The following is a 25323-nucleotide window of genomic DNA, read 5'->3' as shown; positions in this document are numbered from 1 at the left end:
CTTTCGGTGCAATAAATCCTGCTCATTCTCCACGTGTGATCGAAACAGACGCTGCAGTCTGCTGCCGTTCCCAGGATTCCTGCCCGCGGGTCCTCTCTCACTCCCCCACTGCCCGGGGGCCCTTTGCAGCTGCCACCCTCCCCTCCGAGGGGCACAAACCTGCCACTTCAGGCATGCAAAACAGCAACATTTTCCTTGCAAATCCCCATCAGCTGCAAGGCAGGAGGGCTTGGAAATACCCCCCCTCGCTGCTCTTGCTTGCCGTGCCTGCATATGCTCCGCAGCTGGAAGATTTGCTGCGTGCACGTCAGTGCCGCTGACCCCGGCACAGCTCCTGGCTGCCAGCAGGATTCGCAGTGTGCTGCTTGCCCCGGGGTCATTGTCTGGGTGCCTGCACCCACACAGCTCCTGCAACTCCCAGAAGCTGGTCCAGGAGCTGCAGAGCTGGGGCTGCGCACCCAGGGGCAGCATTCGCCCCCTTGCTCCCATTCCCCTGCTATCCAGCATGCTGCAGTGCCTGGATGCTGCAAAAAACGACTGCTTAAGCTTATTTCTTGGGAAGGGATTTTTTGCAGGGATAACGAGGGAGCTGCTGATGTTTCCCTGCCCCCACCAGCTCTGTGTGCGAGGCATCTTCCCGAGATCAGCAGCCTTCATTCCTCTGGGGAGCAAAAAAGCTTAAACCGTGATCCTTGCTGCTGGGGAAGTAAATATCCCTCCAAATACCCAAATCTCCCCACTCCTCCTGCCTGCACAGCAGGGTCAGGAGCCTGCAGGACCAGTTGAGGCTGGCAACAGCTTGCCACCCTGCTTTCCTTCCCCCTACCCCTGCACATCCCCAGCAAGACCCCTGCCTGCTGCACATCCAGGACTGCATCCAGATCCTTTGGAGCCAGCGGCCACGCCAGGAGCAGAGGGCCCCTGGCAAGGGACAGGAGTGCAGCATGCCTACGGGCTGCCCTGGCACCCTGGGGTGGTGCACTTGTGGGCATGGAGCACCCTTTGGTGCTGAGGCTCTGCTGTGCCTGCACCAGTTGCTAAGGCAGCCTGGAGGAGCTAGAGCTGCAGGCGAGCCCTGGAGGATGCAGCGAAATTATACAGCTCATTTGGTGAAATAATAGCCTTACTGGCACAGGAGAATCCAGCAGCACAACAAATCCTGCCTGAGGGATCTAGGATTAGATGAAAAACACAGCAGCCACTTGACGCTAAGCGCTGGTTCAGTACAAATCCAGGCTGCTCGCTCCCGGCTGCCCATTTGTCTGTGCTCTTGCAGATCTCGTGCCAGGTCAGGAACTGTCTGCCTCAGGCATCGCCACGGCTCCCCGGAGAGCACAGCAGCTCTGGATAATCCAGTACCCATGGTGTGCACAGCATCCTAGGAGTAGGAGATACCCAGGATGTGCACAGCACCCAAGATGCATGCAAAACTGCACCCAAGATGTACCCAGCACAGCACCCAAGACGCATGCAAAATAGCACCCAGGATGTACCCAGCACAGCACCCAAGATGCATGAAAAATAACACCCAAGATGTACCCAGCACAGCACCCAAGACGCATGCAAAATAACACCCAAGATGTACCCAGCACAGCACCCACGACCTGCACAGCACCTGCAGCTCGCGCAGCACGGAGACCAAGGCACCGGGCCGTGCGTGTGCGTTGCGCTCGCCCTCACTAGAGGGAGGCAGTCTCCAACAGAAGCCGGCCGAGGATATTTCTGGGCAGCCAGAGCTTTCTGCAGAGAGGCCCTGAAGGGCTCTATCTTCCCCGTGCAGAGGCAGTTCCCTTGTATCAGTCCAAATCTGGATATCCCCAAAGCCGGGCTTGCTCCAGCTCTGTTTGGGTGGCTGGGCTCAGGTGGGCTTGCTGCCCCAAATCACCCTCCCAGGTTAATTCCCCCATCCCAGCACATGCAAATAGTGCACAAAGGGGCCTTCCTCCGGCCATTCAGGTTTGTTTTCCGCCAGCACAGAAGATAACAGCTCTCCTGGACTGATATCGCAGAGCTGTGCACCCAGCACAGCCTGGCATAAAACCGCAAGTCCCTCTGCTAACAGCAAGCCAGGGCAAGCAGGAATGGCATTGACTGATAAATCAATGGGATTGATAAATGCAACTTGCTGCTGCACCAGGACTTTCTGTAGGAAAAAAAAAAAAAAAAAAAAAAAAAAAAAAGTTGGTTTTTTTTTTCCCTATAGGAAAAAAACTTTTCCTGTAGGAAAAAGTAAGGGGTGAGAACAGAGGGTACTCACAGAGGGCAGCACAGGCAGAAAAGCAGTGAATTCAGGCTGTTTTTTCATCATTTCTCCTTCAAATCTGTTTGACTTGGGATGGATTTCAGTGGGGAAAATAATATTTTTGAAGGCTCGTATATTTGTGAGGAGTATTAGTTAGACCCCCATTATATGCTTACAGACTTTATGTAAAGAGGCAGACAAACAAACTACAGCGTAGCTGTGCCTAGAAATGAAATATAAATGAAATACAATTGTCACCATTCTTAACAGAGTTTTAAGCCTATTGGAACACTTTTAAAAAGTCAGTATAATCTCTATATTAAGGCACTTAGAAGAATACTGTTAGGTAATGAAATTTATAGAGCCATTTAATGATTCCTTGATGGACAGACAGGCCCGCCAGAGGGTACAGCATAAACAGCTACAAAGACCTGGTCCGAAAACACTTTCTTAAACTTTCAACTTTGCATCTAAACTCCATTTTTCAGATGCTTTCTAAAATAATCTGGAATTAAAACAGATACTTTAAAATCAATACGGGTAGGTGGTTCCACTTCCCCTCTCGCCTTAGGGAAAGAAAGTCTGGTGAGGGATTAAATTAAATTTTTAAGGAAGTTTGAGAAAAGGTTCAATTTTGAAACCCCGGAGAGCCTTCATTAGGCTGATTTAGGGGAAAAAGCTGAGTTTCTGCTTTCGCAGTAGCACTCGGTGACATTTCTGCTGCTCAGCTGCTGGGGCAGCGTCTCCGCCAGCTGAGGGCTGTGCACCCCCCCCAGCACGGTGACCCCCCCCTCAGCTTGGTGGTTGCCTGAGCACATCTCCTCCTGCATATCTAGCATCCCAAATATCTCGTTTGGAAAGAGGGGCTGTAAACGTGGCAGCGCTAACCACCAACAATAAGTGGGAAAATATGATTTAGTCTTGACAAGGAACTCCCATGGAAGCTGTGCTTTCTGGCTCCCAAGGCATTTTAATGCAATATTCACCTAAATCACTGCATTTAAACATCCATCTGTTACAGGCATGGCTTAGTATAAACAGCTCCGAAAATTCAAAGGGGATTCAGGCACAGTCTCCCAGCTGTGAAGGGATTTCTCTCTCTGCATGGGGGTTTGGCTCAGTTTGGGGTATCAAAGCAGGAGTTCAGGAGGAACTCAAGCAGGGCTTGCTCCATGCCTGCCTGTATCCCCTCGCCTTCCCACCCAAAAACCTCTGGTCACCCAACTCCAGGTGCGGGCCCAGAAAAGGCTTTTGGAGCAAAACTCATCAAATGGGGGAAATCAGCTCCTCTTTGGGAGTGGTTTCTGATAAACTTAAGCCATTGCAGTTGAAGCTGGGCTGCCAGAGCCCTTCTGCAGAACATTCCCATCCCATTGCCTGCTCCGAGCCACCCTGGGGAGCTGATCCAGCCCCTGAAAAAATCATCGGCCTTTTCGGAAGGGTTATTTTTGGCCTCAGCAGCTCTTTGAACCAGCTCACATCCCGTCCCCTGGAGCAGGAGCCGTGTCCCATGGGAAGAGGATGGCGCAGGGCTCCCGATGCGGACGGGGTTCAGGAAGCGGGGTGCAGCCTCATGAGGCCATCTCCCCTCTGCTGCTCTAGGCACCAACCCTAGCTGCTGATGAGGATGCCGGTGTTGTCCCTGTGCAGAGGAATGGGGTGGGGATGCCGCATCCTTACCCTCCTGAAGCCATGCGGGGCTGCCTTCCTGGCCATGTGCATCAGAAAAGTTTGTCTGAGGTGCCCAGCCTGTCCTGCGTAAAGCCTGCACCATGCCCAAGAAGCTCTTTTTTTGGAAGACACTTTCCAAGACACGCATCCAAGCCAAGTGCTGCCTTCCTAGCTTTCTCCCTCTGTTTTTCTCCATCTTTTCACCCAGCTTTGGCCACAACTCGCTCAGTCTCGCCCACATCCCCCTGCTTTAAGCACTGCTGCATGCTTGCTTTGGCACAACGGTGCATGAAGGAGCTTGCTTTCGAGACAAACATGGGACACGTCTCCTCCTCCAGCCTGTCCCGGGCAGATAAAACCCTCTGCACGAGGCGGCCAGGGGTGCCTGCACTGATCCAGCCTTGCCAGCTCTGGTCCCAGTGTGTCCAGGCACACCAGCAGAGGTTTCCCTGCTACAGCCACACCTCACCCGCCCGAGGGATTCACCAGCAGGGGTTCACCCGGCTTGCTGTGCACCCTGGACAAGTTACCCCGGGATCTCTCTGCAGCCACCAAAGAGCCTTCACTCCCCTGGGACAACCGAGCTGAGCCCGGACAGCACAAGAAGATGTCCCCAGCAACCCCCCAGCGAGCACTGGGCAGAGGCTGGGTCACATTTCCCCAGCCAGCAACGCCACAGCCAGCCCCAGGCAGCAGGCACAGGCTCCTGCTTTCCACACCACCGCTCTGGTTCACATTTATAGCAGCCTTGGGCTATTATATAACAAAAATCCTGATTTCATCCCCCCCCCAAAACCCAGCCCAAAGGAGCTGGAGCAGATGGCGTGGTCAGAGCTCTGTCGAACCCAAGCAGCGGTGTTTGTCTTCTGGCTCAGCAACGTATCTCAGAAAGAGGAAATGGTTTGGAGACTGCTACTTTCTGAATTTTTTTTTTTCCTCCAGATGAACCAAGCGTAAACTAAATGCTGACATGAAGGAGCAACAGGGAAGAAGCTCTGCACCGAGAGAAAGTTTAGCAGTGGCTGAGCAGTTCCCACGAACGCTGTCCTGCAGGAGGGACCAGGCTGTGCTGCAGAGCACAGGGAGCTTTGCACAGAAAAAATTCTTCTTAACCAGGCTCAGAGCCCCCTCAGGACCAGCATGAGGGTTTGGCCTGGGAGGTAGAGCAGAGCTGAGTCTCATGGCTCTGGGCATAGACTTAAACCCACACAGAGCACTGGGGTCCTCCCAAATTCCATGCAAGAAATGATATTGCACCTGAACAGACAGCCTGATTCCCCACATGTCTTCCCCCAGCTGGGGAATCGAGTAATTTCTGCTCAATAGCAAGCTTTACAGAAAATCTGCAGGCAGGCTCAGACAGCTACAACCCACTCAGCCCGTTTTCAAGGGATGCGGTGCAGACGTCTAAAACCACATTATGGAATAGGCTGGCCCCATAGCTAGAGCAGAAACGATAAAAAGGAACAAACAAGTAGCTCGGCCCCTTGGTAAACACACGCAGCCCCAGCACGTAGGTTATGGGACCTGCAAGGTGCACGACCTTCTGCTCCAGCAACTGAAGCATCAGATAAATGCAGCAAAAGCACTTCCTTCCCCAGCACCCTGTTCTTAATGAGCTTCATTAACGAGAGCAAGGTGCACCCTGCTGATTTGAAAGGGGCCACGGTCAATTAAGCATGTTGGGGAGGTGTCTGTGTGAAGGTGAGGCTTGTTTACCATTTGATAGGGGAAACAAGGGTAAGAAGGTTTACTGTGGGGGTTAAGAATAGCCTTGCTGTAGGCAAAAGGAGTAAATCTTTTTATTAAGCATGCTTTTTATGGGTAATATCAACTCAATTATGTGGTAGATAGCTCTGAGCCCTGCACCGAGATCCCTGATGGAGGGAATCAGCTGCCGCAAGCCCGGTGAATGTAGAAATGAGGCTTTTTTCCTAGGGAGCTCGCAGGGTGAAAGCCAGCACAGGCACAGCCACTGGGTGGCAATCGCCATCCGGCACCAGCACCCCTGGGACCCGCGAGCATCCCTTCCCTTCACCCCGCATGCAAATGGGGGAACATCTGGCAGCAGGGCGACTTGTAAAGATAGCCCTCAGCGATGCAAACACAGGAACAGGGGCCCAGCCGAGCTGTCGTGAAGTTAGCATTTGGGGTTTTGTTTTTTTAATTATTTTTTTTTTTCTGATGCTCATTTGCCTGTTGTACTTCGCCCTGCTGCTGCTTGCTCGGCTCCGTCGCTGCAGGGCTGTGGCGATGTCCCCGTGCCACCAGGGAAAAGCAACCTTTTGCAGTGGGGTGCTGTCCCTTGCAAGGTCTAAATTACCCTTGAAGGCTTCTGTGCTGGCAGAAGCAGGGCTGTGCTCGGGGCTTGGGCTTGCTGGAATCCCAGGGCACCCAGGCAGGTGTCCATGGGGGGTCTCCGAAATGCAGCCGAGGCATCTGTGCAATTCCTTCTTGCTCCCTGCGGCAGGTTTGGGATGAGGAGCAACAGGCTGGGAAGGAAATCTACGGTCTGGGAGACTGCAGCCTTGTTAGGGTGGGAGCTGAGCTTCTGCCATGGGTCTTCTTTGCAGCCTTGGGTGAACCCCTCTGTGTCCCCCCACCTCGTCCTGCTGCCTGCACAGTGGGGACATCAGCACAGCTCTACCCCAGGGGTACTGTGAGGACAAGCGTATATCCAAAATGCCCAGAGGACTTCAGCTGCTCTTCCAGCAGGTATTTTCATGCATACTGCAGAGCAGCGCAGCTTAAACCCAAAGCCCTGATGATTCAGTTCTACGTACCAAAATGCAGCCGGCAGCAAACCACCGCGCAAACCTTTGGTCACGTTGGCTTCCCCAGCCTCCCGCTGCAGTTTTCGGAGCCACTTTACCACCAGCGTTACCCTGAACCACACTGATAACAAACGTTTAAATGCCACCTTTGTCCCTCCTGTGCAAAAGGTGCTTCCTTCTGACCTTGGCTCTCCAAAACCAGCCTGGGCTGCAAACCCAAAGCCTGCTGTCAGATAACCCATAAACCTGAGCTGCTGGGTTGGTGGCCACGGTGGCGAGCATCCCCCAGAGCAGACACCCGGCCCCAAAATGAGCACAGCCATCTCTTCCTCCTCTGCCCAAACCACTGCCCAGCGGGAAGGAGGCGATGAGCTACCACCGCCCCGGTGCCAGTGAGTAAGGTGCTGTGGTTCCCCTTGGCTTTTGTGGGGCCATGGCTTGCGATGCTGCGATAGGTCCCGGGGCTCACCGCTGCGGTCGCTGCTTGAAGAAATAGCTGCAGTGGTAACGGCGAGAGGAATCGTAGCGGGCGGTGGAGCGAGGAGAACCGGGGCACTGCTGCCACGGGAGAGCAAAGGTACCCGGGAGCGGGGCAAGAGCAGAGGAAGGAGCCTGGCGGAGAGGGGGGGGTGATGGTACAGGGCCAGCAGCCGGGGCTTTTCTGCAAAGAGCTGCCCGAAAAGGAGGGAGAAGGGGAGGGAAGGGTGGAGACGAGGAGGATTAGGGTTATATTATGTGTTATATATTACATATTATGTGTTATACATGAACATGAGCTGCCTGTAAGGTGCATCTCCCTCGATCCCGGCCTTCCTCGCTGATCCCAAAACGAGCAGACGGTCAGCCCGATGCTGCCAGAAAAGGGGGGGAAAAAAAATCCCATTGCAGCTTAAGGAAGGAACCGAAGGCTGCCAGAGCCACTTCTTCTGCGAGGTGATTAACACAAACCTCCTCCAGCGGCGAGACCAGCCTGGCGGCTGCTGTCTCATGCCCGGAGGCAGCTGGCTGTGCTCCCCAGCAGAGGCTCGCCCCGCGGGGGTGGCAATCTCCTGCCCTGCCTTGTGTGCTCAGGGTGGCGCCGGGGCCGTCCTCTCGGAGACGAGTCGGGAGCCAGCGAGAGCCCTAACGCCACGTTGTCCTCCCCTGGCGAAGGCGACGAGTGAGGAATTTATCTGGGTGCGGCCTTCCCAGAAGGGTGAAGCTGATACCCAGCTAAGCTCCCGGTCACAAATGCTCTCAGTCGGCCGTGAGATTTCGAAGGGTAATCATTAAACAGGAAAAAGGCTTTATTGCTTACAAGGGCCTTGCTGGCCGCCAACATCTGCTCCCAACTCAAGGCTGTCAAGGTTTCCAGGAAACCCTCTTATCCTTTTAATCAGGTGTATTAAATGCTGAAATTCAGTGCCGGTGGGACATTTTAGGTGAATACCTCAGGAGATTAAAGTCCTAGTTTTAACCACAGAAATGATCTGGCGAGGGCCGTGACAAGGCAGCTGGGTGGAAGGGATGTTCAGGCACGAACGGAATTTATTCTGTCGGTTTTAGGACATGGAGATGTGGATACAGAAGCACAAGAAGCAGGTTCGTGGGCTCTCCAACTCCCAAGGCCACCAGGTTGTGGTTCCTGGCCAACCCAACCACCAGACCCCTCCCCAGTTCACCACTGGGAGATGTCACCCTAGATAGCGCCAGCTGGTTTTATGGGAACCGGCGGCTCCGTGCGGCCATGCCCAGGCAGAAGTGAGGGCCCTGCTGCAGTTTCACGCAGGTGGAACCAAGAACAACAGGAGGTGCCGACACAAAAAAGTCCTGCTCTGGTTTCAATGGTGAACCACGCGGTTTTGTCGCATGGTTTTCATTCTCGGCCCGGGGGGGAGAGGAAAATGACTCCAATCTGGTTATTTCCCCTGAAACCGTCGCGAATTGGTGCTCGGCCAAACGAGGCAGGGCTCCCCACCCGATATTCCGTTCTTCCCTTTTATGGTCATAATCTGCCCTCTCCGAAAAAAAATAAAAGGTGAGACTGGACCGCAGCGAGATGCCGTGGGTGTGCTCCCATGGCAGGTCATCCCATGACCTGCACCGTTGGTTCACCACGGGGCCAGGAAAGGGGACAAAACTCATCGGGCAGGAGGGGACATCTCCTGTGGGCAGGGTTTTGACTCAAAAAATGGAGCCAGACCCCTGTTGGTGATGTCGTGCTACCACCATGGGAGAAAAATGCTGACCATCACCCCAAACCCCAATCCAAGTGAGGAAAGTTCCTCCTCCCACCCACAATTTTGGGAGCAGACAGACACTGGTTTCTGTTTGCAAGCCGTAGGCTGCATTTACACCTTCCAAGCAGGAGTTGAGCCCAGCACTGAGGGATAGGGTTCTCCAGGTAATTCACGCTGCAGAGGTCATACAGCAGAGGTCAAACCCCACCTCCAGGTGCCAAACCCTTCCAGAACTGGAGATGTTTGCATCTTCACTTGATCTTTCTGGGCCTTTCCTGATGGCCAGCCAACCAGCCCACGTCAGCCTTTGCTGCTCGGTGAGAAATCTGCCCTATCCTGCAGAGAGGAGGTAGATGAGACTGATAAATAACAAGCCACGGAGGAAACCACTTTCCCATCCTGACCTTGAGCATCCTTCCTGGGGGACCTGCAAAGGAGTGCTGGCTTTTTTTTTTTTTTTTTCTAACCAGCAGCAGGATTTGCAATTACCTGCCCTTTTCAAGAATTAGGGGAAGCAGTCAGGACAAATCAGTGCCCCAGCCCCAATTCTGGATCCCTGGATCCTGGATCCCTGGACCAGAGCCCCGACCCATTGCCAAACCTGACATGGGTGTGTACGTCTCAATCCAGCTATCAGTATTTACTGCACAGCTCTGCCCTTCAAAAAAGGCAGAATATTTCACAAACGAGCTCTCTCGTTACATTTTGTGACTCTTTTAATTCCATTCTTGAGCAGAAAGTGGAACAAATCGTTGGAGGAGGAAAAATGGGTTGCTTGAATGGACCTGTCACAGAGCTACGTTTGGCTCCTACCTCACCCGATCCCAAGCCTTGGTCCGGGACGTCTCTGTGAGATGAATAAGCTGCCAGGGAACGTGTTCCTTCCCAGCACCCCGGTGCATTTCCTCATACTGACTGCCTTTAAGATGCCTCTCCTGACACCAGCTCACTGAAGCGTTTGTTTGCTTTGCAGGCAGCGTCCTCCGCCAAGCGACGGGAGCGGTGGTGCTGCTTGGGGAGGACCAAAATAACGTCATTTTGGGCCCAGGTCGAGTCTCTGCCACAAAATATACCAGAGCCGAGGTAGGAAATGTGGGACTGACGAGCAGAGGGGACAGGCGCTGAGTTTCCCTTTGCCCAAAACCCTCTCTAAGGCAGTGCAGCCACCCAAAGAGCTCATTTCTCTGCGCGCTCTTTCTGACAGCCCCGTCACGTAAAATTAGAAAGTTTCGGGAACAAATTCTCAAACGTGCTTCAGTTGCAAGAAGAAGAAATTAATACCATGGGGAAAATTTCCTCCCGGGCTGAAACTCATCTTGACGAACACAGAGAGAAATGCCCTGCCGAGTCAGAGGTGTAGGGAGGGGAAACTTGGGGGACACCGAGCTTTTAGCCTCCGAAAAATCGTGCCCCAGGCTTTATACAGCCGGTGTAATGTCGCTGTATAAATTCATGAGCCTCCCCCTCTGGGGAGCCGTGCTTCAGTGCCAGAAGATAGTGCAGAATTACAGCAATCAGAAAACAATCAAGAGCTTGGGAAAACACTGATGAGAGGGACTAAAAAAAAAAAAAAATAGGGTTGTTACAAAGACAAATGAGAAGGAATAAAATACAGGTATTAAATAATTGGAAGGAAGCAGGAGGTAGATTAACAGCTGTTTTCAGGAGCACAAAGAGCCATGAAAGGAGAGGAATGGACGGGAAATAAACCCCTGAAGGGCAGAGTTTCCCGAGGCAGAGCTTGCTGCCATCGGCCCTGAGCTGAAGTCACCACCCGAAGAAGTTCACGTGGATGATGACAACAAAAGAGCTTTCAGAAACCTGGTGGCCGAAATCCCCTCCACTCAATGCTACAGCTTCTTGATTTTCCCTACAAACGTGTAGCCATGGGGCTGCAAGACCCCAGGCAGGAGCCCGAGGTGCATCCCCTACACAGCACCTGGCCTTAGGGGAGCTCGGCCACGGCTGGTGCCCACAGAAAACTTCCCCTTGAGCCTTGTCCCATGGCACGGAGCAGAAGCCCTGTGCCACATCCCTCGGGATGACCTTAGCTCGGCAGATTCCTGGAAATCCACTGCCCGGGCAGCTCGTTACTATTTAACTGCAGAGGGGAGGATGTGTTCCCACCGAGCCCTGATAAGAGGCACCACGTCCTACTGCAGGGGTTAATTAATCAGGGTGGCAGGCAGGTTAATTAATGAGAGCAGCACGCATAGCTGGTGGGGTTTACGGCCTGCTCCTTGCCCCAGGTGGGTACAACCCTACGAAATCAGACATATTCAAGGAGCAAAGCGATGGATGCTCACTGCAGGGCTGCTAACAAGGTGGTTTCTTTACCAGGGGTTGTATGATACTTGTTATTTTTTCCCCCATAAATCTCCAGCTCCCAGAGTCCTGCCGTTACATCAGACTTGCTCTTCCTTTTTTTTTTTTAAAAAAAAAAAAAAACAAGAACTGCAAAGATTCTCCAAACGGAGAGACAAAGGCGAGGAGACATGAGGGTATTCGTGCAAAGGCTTTGCTTTTTAACACCAGTTTCATGGGCTCTCCAGGGTCTGACTTGTGTTATTTTGGAATACGGTGATTTAGGAAAATTACCGACCTTGGCAAGAGGAAGATGACGTGGTGGCCAGAAAGATAAAGTAATTAGGGGGATTAATCCTGCCTCTTGAGTTCTGCCAAGTTTTTTTTTAAAGCACTTGACCTCTGGAAGGCGAGAGATTGAAAGTGAAAATAAAAGGAAAGAAAAAGGTCATTAGTTAGATGAAAAAAAAAAAAAGGAAAAAAAAAAAGTGCTGGGCTTTCACAACCCCCCTCCCAGTAGTTTTATGAATGCCTTCTCATACTTCTGGGCAAACCCCACATCCCCCGGGGGCCCCCGGCAGCTGGGACGGGTCCAGATGCAGGCAGGGGGCTCCGGGAGGAGGGCGGTCACGCAGCAGCACGTGGGGCAGCTCGGGGTGTCCCCGTCCCGGCACCGCCGCCGGGAGATGAGGTTTCCTTTCCAGTCGATCACTCTTTGCAAGCTGTCCAGGTGAAAAAAGTATTGCTCAGGGGGAAAGGGGCACGGCTGCCACCTTTCACTTTCCTTTTCGGTCTTGGGACCTCTCCCAACGTCAGGAGGTGGCATTCGGAGGAGAGCAGCCCAAATGCTGGGGACCTTCCCTTTCAAAGTTTTGTAGCGGATGTCCACCTCTAAAGAGTATTTTTAGGTCATTTTGAAGTCTCTGCCTGCTTCTTCCCCCTTTCCTATCAGTTAAAAAACAAAATTCCTGGAATCTCTGCTCCTGGCTCGAGTGACTCACCAGGGAGAGCAGGAGTGTTGTAACACACAAGCCACAGCTGCCTTGCCTGTGGCCGTGGGCTACGGTTTGAAATCACACTCACGTTTTGAGGTTTTCTCCTCACTGCTCTCATCAGTCTGCCTACATAGCAAGGACCGATTTTCTCGCAGCCAGATGTAACCTAGAATTTACAATCAAGGTTTTTTTACCTCGTTATTTCCCTCTCAGAAAGAGATTTTTCTCTCAAGGGTAAAATGAAGATAAAACCTGGGAGAAAACCTCGTGCCAATGCATGTCTTTGGCAGGGCCACCACCCTGCAGGCACATTGCCCGAGGGACCTCAGCTGCTCTGTTCTTGCTTCTGAGCAAGAGGGAGGGCAGCGAGGTGAGCTCCCGAGGACTGCATCTCTCTTGCCAATGGAGGAAAAAATCTGCACACAAGCACGGGGCTTGCAGCAACCCAGCCAGGAGCGTTTCCCATCCCTTCCTTCTGCAGCCAAAAGGAAATTCTCCCTCTCCGAGCAGCTCGCGGCTCACGTTGCAGGCGCTCAGACGCGCTACCCCTCCCCGTTCTCCTCTCCTCTCCCTCTCATCTCCACCCAGCAGCAGAGCAAAATCACTTTTTCATTTTCAAAGGACGGGATTTTTGGTCCTTCCAGGCTGTCATTTCCCTGGTGCACTACCTGCGGGGGATTTCTCTACAAAAGAAGAGCGTGCGCCACAGGAAGACCTGCTGAAAGCAATTGGCTGGCCAGCAAGGTGCCGAAAATCTGCCTGACTTTTCAGCAGGCAGAATTAATTGGCTCCACTCCTGCTTTGAGCCGGGCGAGTATCTTTTGTTAGGAAGCAGAGGTACCCCTCGCAATTTCCTTCCCTGACGCTCTTTAATGGGATTCGGGGTGTTTTTAGCAGGCTCGCTCCCTCCTTTTGCGTGAGCCGTTTGCTTTCTGGAGAAGGGCGCGCGCACATCGGTGCAGTTGCGTTTCCTTTTCGGGGAGGGAAGGCGAGCAGCGGGGCGAGCCGATGCCAAGAGCACAGAAGAGATATTGCACAACGCCGGGACAGCGCCGGCTCCAACCGTCAGGGCTGCGAGGCGGCAGCAGCGGCGGGAGGAGGGGACGTGCAGTTGATGCCTTTGCGGCCCCGGGGTCTTTTTATACTTTTAGGGAAGTTGGGCTCATCCTAAGTTCCTCTCCCACAGATTGTTCCTGTTGTTGTCGCTGCTCCGACCCCGCAGATCATGTGGCTCGGCATGACCTGGGTGCCGGCAGCCACGGGTGCCTCGGCCAAGCTCCTCCTGGCCCCGGGGACAGCGGGGACAGCGGTGCCCCAAGCCCCTGCAGCTCTGCCCCAAGGATTTCACCAATCTGTCCTTCTTCTTGCTCTCAGTCCACCCCTTTAGGGAACCCCTTTAACTTCCTAAATGCAGCTCTCTGTTCCTCTGCGGAGGTGCCAGCCACCTTTGCAGCCGTGCCATGGGGTGCTCCCGCCCCAGCGCCCCAACCTGTGCGCCCGTGGAGAAAAGCCACCTCCTTCCCCGAGCACGCTGGGCACGGAGGGCAGGGAAGGGTTGCTCCAAGGACGAAGGTGCAGCTGGGTTTCCTTTGGCTTTTACCCGCTGTGGCCGAGCCCAAAGTGCCTGCCGTTTGTGTCCTTTGTACACGGGACTGGGTTTGCTGGAGGGGAGCTCCAGCACACGCCTGGATGGCGTGCAGCGACGGGTCCCATCCCTCTCACTTTGTGCTACAGACACGGGTACCAAACAGCCACTGCGGGGAAGATTTTAACTCCTTGTGCCCACTGAAAATGAGGAGCCCGGTGAGAGGATGAAGGCGTGCAGGAAGGAGCAAGAGAGCAGGGACAGAGCCAGAGCAGCCCCAAAACACCACTGCAAAGAAATGCAGCAAGAGGCGGTGGGGATTTGCTTTCTCCAGCTCTCGGCCACAAGAGCAGGGCAGTGGAGATGCTCTCACGAGAGCAGGGTGCTGGAGATGCTCTCTCGTGCACTGCCCCAGCTCCGCTTCCCTCCCCGCAGAAGGCAGCAGCTCTGTAAGGCCCAGCCAGGGCTGCACGCTCATCTCGCTAGCGAGGTCGTCAAAACCACCTGAATTTACGATAGCAAATTAAACCCATGGAAAGAGCACGAAAACAGACATGTTGGGGTTCAGAGCAAGAGGCAGGGCAGCACCAGGGCTAAGAGAGGCACTGCTAGAGCAGCCAGCGGCCAGTCCTGCGTGCCACAAAATGCACTGATGGCACAGGGATGTACGGACCCTTCCTGTTTCTTTATCCCAAGCGCATCAGGAGGATGCAGCTCCTTAACAAGAGATCAGGAACGGGTCAAGATACCCAAAGGAGATGAAGCCACACGTGGGGACCTGGGGGCACCGTCCCCTCCGGGCAGGGAGGCACCGGCCCCGCTTTCCCTGCATTTCCCCCAGTGACAACCGGTGCACGCATCTATTTTTTGCAGGTGCCTTCATCACTTCCAATGGTGACAGAGCAGTGACAATTTTGAGGAAGTGGTTTGCACGGCCCTCAAACTTTCTCCGAAATGCCGAGCACCACGAGGCAGGGCTCCTCGCTGCCGTGCCAAGGTGTGCACCCCTGGCACAGCCAGACCTCTTGTAGGACAGAGAAGGCTGGGTTTCCACCCTCTGTATTTTCCACCTTCGAAGGATGCTGTCTCCTTGGCACAGCAATGGCTTTTCCATCCATGTTTGTATCTTCAGATTTCCTGGGATGCCCTTGGGAGAGCAACCCCAGCAAGGTTTCAGTGGCCCCCACCCCACCGAGCATCCTCCAGGAGCTGCAGATGGTGCTGGTGCCATCCCTGCATGGGAAAAGGCAGCCAGGTCCCCATTAAATGCTGGCTGCCCCGCTGCTCCATCACCCAGTGCCGTGGAAAATCCCACCTGCTGTTAAATACTCTTTTTCCTCTAACCTTTACTCTTTTTCCTCTAACCTTGCAGCACGTGGCTCTCATACTGACTCAGTCCCGGCCCCCGACCAGCCCTGTGATCGGAGCGAAGCTCCTGCCGGACACAGTTTTTAGTCAATCTGCCCTAATTAACACCACAAAGCCTCTCGATGGCTGTGGATTCTTCCTGTTCATACGCACAAATATTTCCACTGCTCACTTTCCAAGCCACAGCATTTGGGTATTTTCCCCAGGCACACCTTCCAGCAGGAGCTGACATTCCTAATTTCAGGGATTGCCTTGGCATGCTTAAAAGTCACCTTTTCCTCTCACTATTATATTTATTACAAGCAGAAAAGAACATTTTTCAATGGCAGTTACTAAAAATAATTCGCTAAAAAGAAATCCAGGCACTAAACAAGCCAGCCACTAGTATCTCAGCTCTGTCTTGAAGCAATATTAAGATTAAGACCTTTTGAATTCTGCTAAGAAATGAGAAAAATTCATAATGATAAAATAAATCCTAGGCTGTCTGTAGGATGCCTGCTACAAATGCTCACGCTTTATCTGATGTAAAGAGTTGTTTGGGGAGGACAAGAATCCACAAATCCAAAGAGAAATGTTTCCAGAGCCTTATAGTGCAGAGAAAACGTGGAATATAAACGGGGTTTAGCTCGGTACGTGCACAGCCCTGGGGAATATAGGATCCATGGCATATGGAGAGAAAGGAACAGGGAATGGCCCCGCAGTCCTCGAGGGCTCGTGCGCATCGCTGCAGCTCCGCGGGCTTGCTGGTGGGTGAGCTCCAGCTCGTCTCACAGAGCATTTGGTGCCTGCAGAAGGTTTGGGCATATTGTCTGCCAGAACACAGATAATTTAACGAGCTTATCATAACCCAGAGGGGTTTTATTGCATAATTGGCGCCGTGCTATTGCTGGATATGCCGCAGCCGTGCCGGTCCCACGGCATGCACAGTGTAAAAATTCATAGTGCTGAGCAAGCAGAGCAGTGCTGCATCTCCAGCCTTTATGGATCTGACAGATCTGGTGTAGGGACATGGGTGAAAGCACACAGCAAAACCAGCCCAAATTACAGCTCTGCAGTGCTTGGTGCTGAATAACCCAGCACCGCCGCCGTGCACAGCCCTCGCATGGGTCCCGGCCAGGAAACAGCTCGGAAAATGAAGTTGCCCTAACCAGCAAAAATACTGCAGCGGGGCTGATTATTTTAGGTGAGAGCTGCAGCGAAGCAGAACCAGGAGTGGGCTGTCCCCCGCCCTCGAGCAGTGCACGCTGTGCTCTCACCCCTCGCTGGCTGCTTCCTGCCTTCCCCCCACCCCGGCTGCTTCTGGGATGGGTTTTGCATCTTTTCCCCTAGCTGGGTGGGATGAGAGGGGCCAACACTGTCCCCAGCCATGGTCCCCACCAACATGCCCAAACTCCCCATCAGCACCCACCGGGAAAGGCGTGCGGTGACCGAACCAGGCACTGTGTGCAAATACCAGATTTATTTCCTAGCAAACCCAATTATTTCAACAAAAAGCTTTTTATTTCCCTTCCCCAACCTGTGGCTTCTTGCATGCAAGAAGCTGCATGAAATCTCTTCTAAGGAAAGTCACCATCTGGGGGGGGAATTTGCAGGGCAGGCGAGCAGCTCTGCCCTGCGGATGGGCGAAATGGGGAACACTCCTGCCGCGCTGTGCTGGGTGATGCCCGGGCTTGGTTTTCGTTTCTGCGTTACCTCGTGGCTTTCTGGGAACTCGTGGGAGTCTCCCAGCACGGAGCGTTTTCATTAAGGAACAAGGCTCCTGTTTTCTTACAACCTTCCTCATCAACAAACCCAAAGGGGAGAAAGAGAATCATTACCCAGGAGAGGCTGAAAGCAGATTTTTCTAACCATGCTTTTCTCCTCCTGCTCCATGCAATGCATCAAATAGCAGGGAGAAGTCCCCACGCCCTTTGCAGACGGGATGGTGACAAGGACTGAGCTCTGCAGGGCACCAAACCCGGTCACATCCTGTCTGCAGCTCTGTCGGTGCCAGAAGAGATTTCGGGCACGAGAAGGGGCCCCCGACCCCTCTCCCCAGCCCCTGCAATGCACTTCTTCGCATTTCATAATTGCCTTTCTGCAGAGGTTATTATTGAGTAATGCCTATTTGGTTGAAAAATTGCACCATAAACAGCCAACGGGGAAGGAAATAAATAATTGCTAATAAATGTCAAAGTAGATTAGCAAACCAGAAAGGCCAAGAAAGAGCAACATTTTTTTTTTCTTTCTTTTTGGTTTGGAAAATAACTGCAGGGCTGCTGCAAAGATTGCATTTAATGAAAACTATTCCAGTACCTTGCAGGGGAGTTAGTGCTTTGTCATTTCCTCAGCCTGGGTTAAAATGTTGTCTGCCTCCTCCACGGTCTGCAGCAGGCCTGGAAAACATCCTTTTCTTCTGTAAGATAAGGAAAAGGAGCCAGGAAGCGATGGGTTTCTTCTGAGAAGGTCAGGAGCTGGGAGTCCTGCGTGCAAAGGGCTCTACCAGCTCCCGTGCTGGGAAATTTGGGGGGTTATTGCATCTCCAGGCTCTGAAATCACATGAGGTAACATGCCTATCACTGACATTTAGCATAAAATAAACCTCCGGGGCTCCATCAAGCAAAGAAAAGCTGGGGAAATAAAATTTCAAGCCTTAAATAAAGACCAAAATAAATAACGGTAGTAATAATAAAGATGACAATGCTGTTACTTCACAGGCTGCTGGTGTTTGGGATTTTCTGACCTGCACGCGAGCTTTCTGAATTTCGGCCACGCTGGGCTGCAGACCCACAGCCCAGCCCTTCCTGGAAGGAGAAGCAAGGAGCAGTTTGGCAAATTCACCCCTTCAGCTGCGCCTCTGATTTAAAGACCCATTAACATCAGCGCAAAGCTGTGCTTTCCCAAACGACTGCGGTAGGCTCACAGCTGAGGGCCATAAAAGTAACTTATGGAGCAGCAGAGAGGGGAGGAAGGGAGAAGGCAAGCCCCTAAATCTGCTTGTGATCCCACCAGCGCAGCCCCGTGCTCGTTCCTGGGGCATTTTTCTGCCAAGAAGGGGCCGGTGCCTCTGCTTCCTACGATGACCTTACTTCTCAGAGTTCAGAAAGCTGCTTTTCTTTAAAAAAACAGCATGCACAGAAACTGCCCAGCGCGAGCTGCTTCAGCACAAATCCCGGGCATTTTTTTTTTTCCTTTTAATTTTCTACTCTTTACTCAGCAGAAACACATATTTCCTTGCTCTAGTCTTGAAGAAATAAAAACCTCAAGAGCATAGAGGATGCAGAAATAAATAGCTAACCCTTCACTTATTCCTCGTGGCTCCCCTAACTCCTGCCAGCTCAACTTGTGGTTGAGATTACAGCGATAAATCACAAGCTGCTCTTTGAAATAACAGCTCTGATTTCACCCGGCGTGAGGAAGGAGAAGGAGCGGGGCTTGTGCAAGGCAGGGGGACAGCGCCGTGACGGGCTGCCCCCGGGCTCGGTGGTGGATGGAGGGGACTCATCCGTGACCACACACCTTCAGGCATGCCACCAGCTCGTGTTCACAGCTCGATACAGCAGAGAGATGTTCCACCGAATTGATAAAGGGCTGCCGGGCTGGAGCATCCTCTCCGGTAGGACGGGGCTCAGCTGTGTTGCAAGGATGCTCTTAAAACATACATGCAGTTACAGGGGGCTTCTATATAGTCACCAGCCTGCACCTGGTGCGCGAGGCAAGGAGCTGGGAAATGCTGCAGGGCTGCAGCAAAGGGGCCAGACCTGAGGTTTTCATCCCCAGTGAGAGATTTGTGGGTACAGCACGGATTTAGCAACTCCGCTCCCCAATAAGGCAGCCCCTCGGCTTGGCCGTGAGCCCCAAACTGCAAACACCGGTGATGCAAGGAGGTAGTGGTGATGCCCTGATAAATCCATGCGCGAGAACCACCAGGCACCCCTATTTCTCCTGTTGAGCCTCCCTGAACAGAAATCAGCCCTTTGACGGGCTCAGCCCTTCCGTTCGCCTGGACCGAGTTTCAGCTCACGGCGGGGCACCTGCCGAAACTCGCGCCGTGCCCTTATTTTTAGCCTGTCCTCTCGGTCCCAGCTGCAGGACCCTCGCTAGGCGAATGGAAACCCTGCGGCCGGGCGGTATTTTTAGCCGTGTCCAGCTGCCGGGGCCGGGATGGGCGAAGGCGCACGGTGTGGTTTGAGCATCTGCAGCGAGGCCGGCCGGGCAGGAGCAGCAGAAACGGCTCCAGGGCTTTTCAGCCGTGCCTGGGGTGGGGGGAAATGTGGAAGTGGCTCCTCGATCCTGCACCCAGGGAGGGTTAAATAAAGAAAAGAGCCGCCACGGCCGGCGGGGGCCCTTTGGGCACAGCTGAGACCAAGCGGGGTGGCGGGACGTGGCCGTGCCGTGATGGAGCTGCCCCGTGCTTGGATCCATCCATGCAAAACCCTACTGGGGCAAGGGTGGGGGCTAAGGGGACATTTCTCTTCCTCTCCATCACCAACATGTCTCATTCTGCACCACCGGGGTGCTGGGGCTCACCCCCATTTTTAATTTCTGGGGGCGAGGACGCTGGGGGACGCACAGCCCCGCAGAGCCGATGGCCCCGGCGCTTCCCCTTTCTCGGAATAAAGCATGGCGTTTCTCCAAAAACAACAACAAAAATAATGATGCTGGAGCTTTTACTTTTTTTTTCTTTTTTTTGCTCCTTTTTAGGTGAGTTTTGCTCCTTTTCGGGTGGGATTTGGGAAGTTGCCGCAGGTTCGTTTGCTTTCAACTTCGCGTTTTCACTTTTTAAAGTCTGCTGCGGTGACTAATATCTGCCTGCCCGTGGCACACTACCTTGCTCTGGAAATACCCACCAGCACGTGGAAAACAAACAACAAAAATCATCTCCAAAGGAGCCCCCGATTTTCCTGCGTGTCTCAGAAGCCCCAGGGTCTCGGCACCAGGGGGACCGGAGGGACTTTGCAGCCAAAGCCAGTGGTGATGTCCCCAGGGGTTGACCCAAGTGGTGGCCACCAGACCTCATCGCCACGGCACATGGGTGGCTGTGGGATGGAGGTGCCACGTCCCCATCACACAACCCGCCAAGGGCACTCGGGGCTCGGGCAGGTGACGTGGGTCCGTGCCCGGCATCACCTTTGCACCGCCACCACCTTGGGGTGCCCGTGAGGTCTTTGGTGGGGTCTCCACTTCCCGAGTCTTCACCCAGAGCCTGACCTGAGCCCTGGCGCAGTTTCAGTGCCACCTTTCTGGGTTGTCCTTGTGCTGCCTGATGACATCCCATGATGTCCCACGGGACATCCGAGCCTGGCGTGACCCCGTAGCAACACCAGAGCCCGGATTTCATACGGCCACTCCACGCTGCTCTTCCCCTTGCCCTTGTTTCCTAGCAAAACAAGAATGTGTGTCTGCCTTCAAAGCAAAAGGCTCGGGATTTATAAATAAAAGAAATAAATGAGGTGGGTTTTTTTTGTTTTTTGTTTTTTTCTGATCAAAATTAGCCCCTGGCAGACAATGTGTACGCACAGCGAAAGACTTGGTTTCCTGTCTGTTTGTCAAGGCTCCTAACAAGCTTCCTCTGTATAACAAACCCAGCCGGAGGGCGGAAAGGGTAAGGACCGAACTGAAATGTGTGCAGTGGGATTGCACAACCTCCCTGGCCGTCAGGGGCTCCTAATCTGGGGGCGACTGGGCAGGCTGGGAGTGCAACGTCCCTTCTGCAGCCGCCCAGCCGGGGCTGCTTGAGGAGCCGCTGCAGGCGACGGCATGGGTCTGCGCCTCCTTCCCCTCCCAAAATAGTTCTTCAGATCCACAGACGAGTCATTTGATTTCTCGGCCAAAAATACCTTCCTGCTCGGCGCATGGGTCTTGAAGGAGGAGAAGGGGCGGCGGGCAGCGCTGCAGCCCGGGGTGCTGTTGGCTGTGCCCAGCGCCAGCAGCGCGGTGCCCGAGGGATGCTGGCGGGGATGATCCATGCCGGGAGTGTGGGAAGCGCAGGCAGCGCCGAGAGTGATGACGCAGCGTTGTTCTTGTGGTATTTCTGGCCCGGCCAGAAGTGGGAAGTGTCAGAAATCTCATGAGATGCAGCCCGGCCTTGTGAGATTTCCAGCGCTTTTGCAAACCCCTGAGGGCTGGATTCATCTCTGACCCAGTTCTCTCGCTCTTTATTGCTTATCCCTGGGGATGTGGCTTATCGCTGCCGCGGGGCTGGTGCAGGCGCATGGACGAGGCAGGAGCAGAAGCGGGAGCAGAAGGGTCAATGCCTCACCCCGTGCTACAGCCTCCTGTGCCAAAAATGGTGGAAAAAAAAAGCCAACACAGCAATGAGCCCAATGGCATTAATAATGGCAGCAGAATCACATCTCTCATTCACTCATTCATACTCAGATGGCAGATAAAACACTCTCACCATCCCTGCAGCTTGTCTGGTGCAGTAAGGTTTCCCCGAATCTACTGAATAAGGCTGTGAAATAAAAACATGGGATGTGAAATGATCCTTCATTAACTGCTAACTCAATTAAACACGTTCCTGTGTGCACGGTGGGGGTCCAGGCACCCAGCAAGAGGCACAGCGGCTGGAGCAACCGCATCCCCTCCGCCAGATCTGGGCTGAATGATCAAAGCAGGAGAGGTGAGCTGCCTCCTGGGGTTTGGTGGGGGACAGGAGTGGTTTGAACATCCTGCCTCTGCTCTGCCCTGCCAGCACTTTGGATGCCGAACCCGGTCAGCAGCCTCGGAAATGCCAAATTTCTCCAGGCTTCGTGGAAAGAGCAAAACGAGCGACCCCTCTGACGGCGAGGCTGAAGCGCGTGCCCAACCCCAGTAGCAGACACCTGAGAACCCACTCAGCGCTCTCTCAGCCTGATGTAAATGAGGCTGGGGCCACCAGGATGGGACCAGCATCAGCCGCCGAGTTTCACCCCGTCACTGCTGCCGCGAGGCGCTTACAGTAATGCCAGCAGAGAAAGCATGGAAGGAAATTCTGATTTCAACCAGGGGCACCCCCAGCGCGGCTCGCAGCACGCCCCCCCTTTACTCAGGAGGGATTTGAAGCGATGTCACGCACGGCATTACGGAGCCACCCAGCCGTGTCACGGTGTTTGCTTTTCCCCCATCACCTCGCCGCGTCTCGCATAGTCAAACACAAAACCAGATAGCTGAGGTCTCGATAAGAGCAGTGCCATGCACGCTAATCAATTCCCGGCAGGGGCCAAAGTCCAAATTCAGCCCCGAGGCTCGGTTTGCTGTCAGGGCAGCGAGTCTCGATGGACGTGGCTCATCCCAGCCCTGCAAGGAGCGGGACGAGCTCAGCCAAGCAGAGAAAACATTTATTTGGTGAATTTTACTTTGCTGTGCACACGGGTTTTCTGTACCAGAGCTATTTTTTTTTTTTAGCTTTTTCTCTATTTGCTTTTGAAAATCTGGTCTTGAACTGGAATTTGTTTTTAACTCCGCTGCTGGCATGCAAAATTTCCAGTTGGAAGTGGATGTTTTCATCAGGCTGAGCTGAGCGAGGCAGTGAGACTTCCCAAACTGGCCAGCGCTCCGTGCTGATGGCCACCAAAACCAGTGGGAATTGGGTGGGAAAAGCCTTTTTCTCAAAGTCTTTGCAGAGCTATTGCCTGGCGCTGTGCAAGCAATGACACGTGTGCTTATTTCACCAGCGTCCCTCTGCGGAAGGCCGTTGCTCGGATTTGACTAAATATGGACAATTCGAGCCCAAAAGGCCGGGTCTGGTCCACGAGGAGGCTGTACCAAAGGAAACCATCAAGAGCTGCAGAAAGGAGAGCGGGTCCGGGCGGACGCCAAGGTATTTGGGCAGCTCGTGTCAGCGAAACCCCACTTTTGCCAGCGTACAAAACTGAGAGCAGCTCTGGGGGCCGGGGGGAAGGGGACGGGGATTTTTGTAGCTTTGTGGATTTTCAAAGCCTAAACACTCGTCTTTCGGAGGGCTATTTCGGAGCCCGCTGAGATAGCCGCACCTGCAGCTTCAGATGATAAAACGAGAGCTGGAAAGGCACCGGTTTGGGGGAGAATCAGGTCTGTCCTCTGTACGCCATGAAAAAAGACTGAAATATAGTGCAGAGTGGAGATCAAAGTTGGTCTCGATGATCCTTGTAGGTCCCTTCCAAATCGGGATTTCTATGATTTTATGAGTGGAAAAAAAAAAACAAAAAACAAAAAAAAGGGGGGGGTAAAATTGCAGAAAAGAGAGGAACCTTGACTCAGAAATATTTCTAATCTCAAGGAAAAGCTAACAGAGGTGTGCTCGAGTCAGTGCGGCTGAGGGTCAAGGGCAGAGCAGCTCCCACAAGGTGGGTCCCGGAGCTGTCAGACGCAGCACGGTGCCCGGAGAGCTGGGATCGCCCCTGGGTGCCTCACTGGCGGTCAGGCTGGAAGCGAGAATTTACAGCACGCCTATAAAAGGGAAAAATCAATGTTACGACCCATTCCTGCCCTTGTAATTTGCCATCCGGCACTGCCTTGAGCAGCACATCACCTCTGCCACCAGCCCTCGCCCTCCCGAGCAGGAGGGAGGACAGGACCAGACGCGGCAGCCAGCGCAGAGCCGAGCGCAGCTTCCTCCTGCAGCTCGGGCTGCTGCTGCTGCCACTTCACAGCAAATGTGAAATAACCTCTGAACGAAGCAAAAGCTGCTGCTCTCCTTCGGCCAGGGCCCTTCCTGGGGCCCCGCAGTGAAATTCAGAGAGATGCAGAGCAGGAAAAAAGGAATGCTGCTGTTTTAGGGACGCAGAAGAAAGAGCTCCTGGGCAGGCTGGGCGCTAACGAAGCAGCCCGGCCAGGTGCCTGCCTGCTGCCCAAACCCTCCCACAATGCCAGCTCCTGGCTTTGTTGGAGGAGAGCAAGCTTCACCCCGAAAGGCTGGATGGAGAAGACGGGCTCCTCCAGCCCCAGCAGCCCCAGAGCACGTCCCCCAGAGCTGCTCCTGATGCTCCGAGCCCTCCCTGTGCCACCTCGGGCCCCTCCACGCCAGGGCTCCGCTGGGGCTCGACGCCTCTCCTGGGGAAGTTGCATACCGTGACTTTGACTGCCCGGCACGGCGACCTGTAAAGCCCCTTGGTTTCTCACAACCCACGGCGAGGTTATAATTACCCCAGAATTTCCAGTCCCTCGTGAAGACCGAGAGTTTCCCACATCCACCCTGAGGGCAGAGCCGTAGCTGAGCGGGCACGGCAGGTTCGCTTTTCCCCTGCTTGGCCCGCCGCTGGCCTCCTTCCCTGCCACGCACCCACCAGAGGGAAGGCAGCACCGCCACTTGTCGCGGCCAAGAAAGAGGAACCGAGGCAGCACCTTGCGCTGGAGCCACGCTCAGGCACATCAGAAGAAACCCAGGAGATTCCCTCTTTTCCAGGAACACTGGTGCCATAGCCAGCCCCATGGGGACAATTCTCTGTCCCCTCTCTGCCCTCCCCTCTGCCCACAGTTCCCTCCTGGCCATCACCCCGGGGAGCTCATGGGGATGGCCACCAGAGCCATGAACCCATTGAGGACAGCGGCCAAGTACCCGGAGGTCCTGGTGTCGTGAGCCACCACCTTGCAGCTAAAAGCTGTGGTCCAGGCTGCGCCTCTGCCACCAGCTTTTGGGATTAACACAGTGAGATTCATCTGCAGGCTTGTTCCTTCATCTCGCAGACATCCAGCGTGGGCTGAGGTTGGGTGCAGGACGTTTGGCTGGCCTAGGTGTGGCAGACGTTCACCCCTGCCTGTTGATTTATTCCGCCAGCTCCTCCTTGGCTGATTCAGGGATGAGCCTTTCCCTCCATCTCTCCTCATTGACCCCTTTCCCCCACCTTCTCGATCCCCTGCTTGGTGGTGAACACCACAGCCACCTTCCCAGCAACCTGACCATGAGACCCCTGCCTCTGGGATCTCCTCGCCGTTGTTCAGGACTTGGGGACACCACTAGGAAACATTTCACACTGGTTTTTCCCTCACTGCCTGAAGAGGAATCACGTCGTCCCTTCCCTTCTCCACCTGAGAGCCATCTGCCCCAGGAGGCAGAGCCTCAAGACTTTGCCCATCCCTTCAAATGCCAAATATCTGGGATCTTTGCAGAGGAGGTGCTGAGACCTTCCCCCAGAATAAAACCAGGCAGGGTGGTGACACCACTCCCTAGGCTGACCCTTTTTTCCATTTTTTAAGCCCGCTCTCTGGGAAGACCAACCTGCAG

General features: G+C 53.9%; 1 long non-coding RNA gene across 2 annotated transcripts; it reads right to left on the bottom strand.

Annotated features, from left to right (window-relative positions):
- Positions 1 to 7953: 7953 nt before the first annotated feature.
- LOC106049258 (uncharacterized) lies at positions 7954 to 18184 on the bottom strand. 2 transcript variants are annotated; one of them, XR_010834591.1, is made up of 3 exons: positions 17881 to 18184; positions 17454 to 17686; positions 7954 to 9242 (listed from the first exon to the last, which is right to left on the bottom strand). It is a non-coding gene; the product is annotated as an uncharacterized lncRNA (long non-coding RNA). The 2 variants fall into 2 exon arrangements; XR_001214418.3 differs by having other exon boundaries at positions 17454 to 17553.
- Positions 18185 to 25323: the final 7139 nt, after the last annotated feature.

The sequence above is a fragment of the Anser cygnoides genome, chromosome 12 (assembly GCF_040182565.1).
Source record: "Anser cygnoides isolate HZ-2024a breed goose chromosome 12, Taihu_goose_T2T_genome, whole genome shotgun sequence".
Lineage (NCBI taxonomy): Eukaryota > Metazoa > Chordata > Aves > Anseriformes > Anatidae > Anser > Anser cygnoides.
Note: the sequence above shows the minus strand (reverse complement) of the source record. Positions and strands in the feature narration are given on the sequence as shown.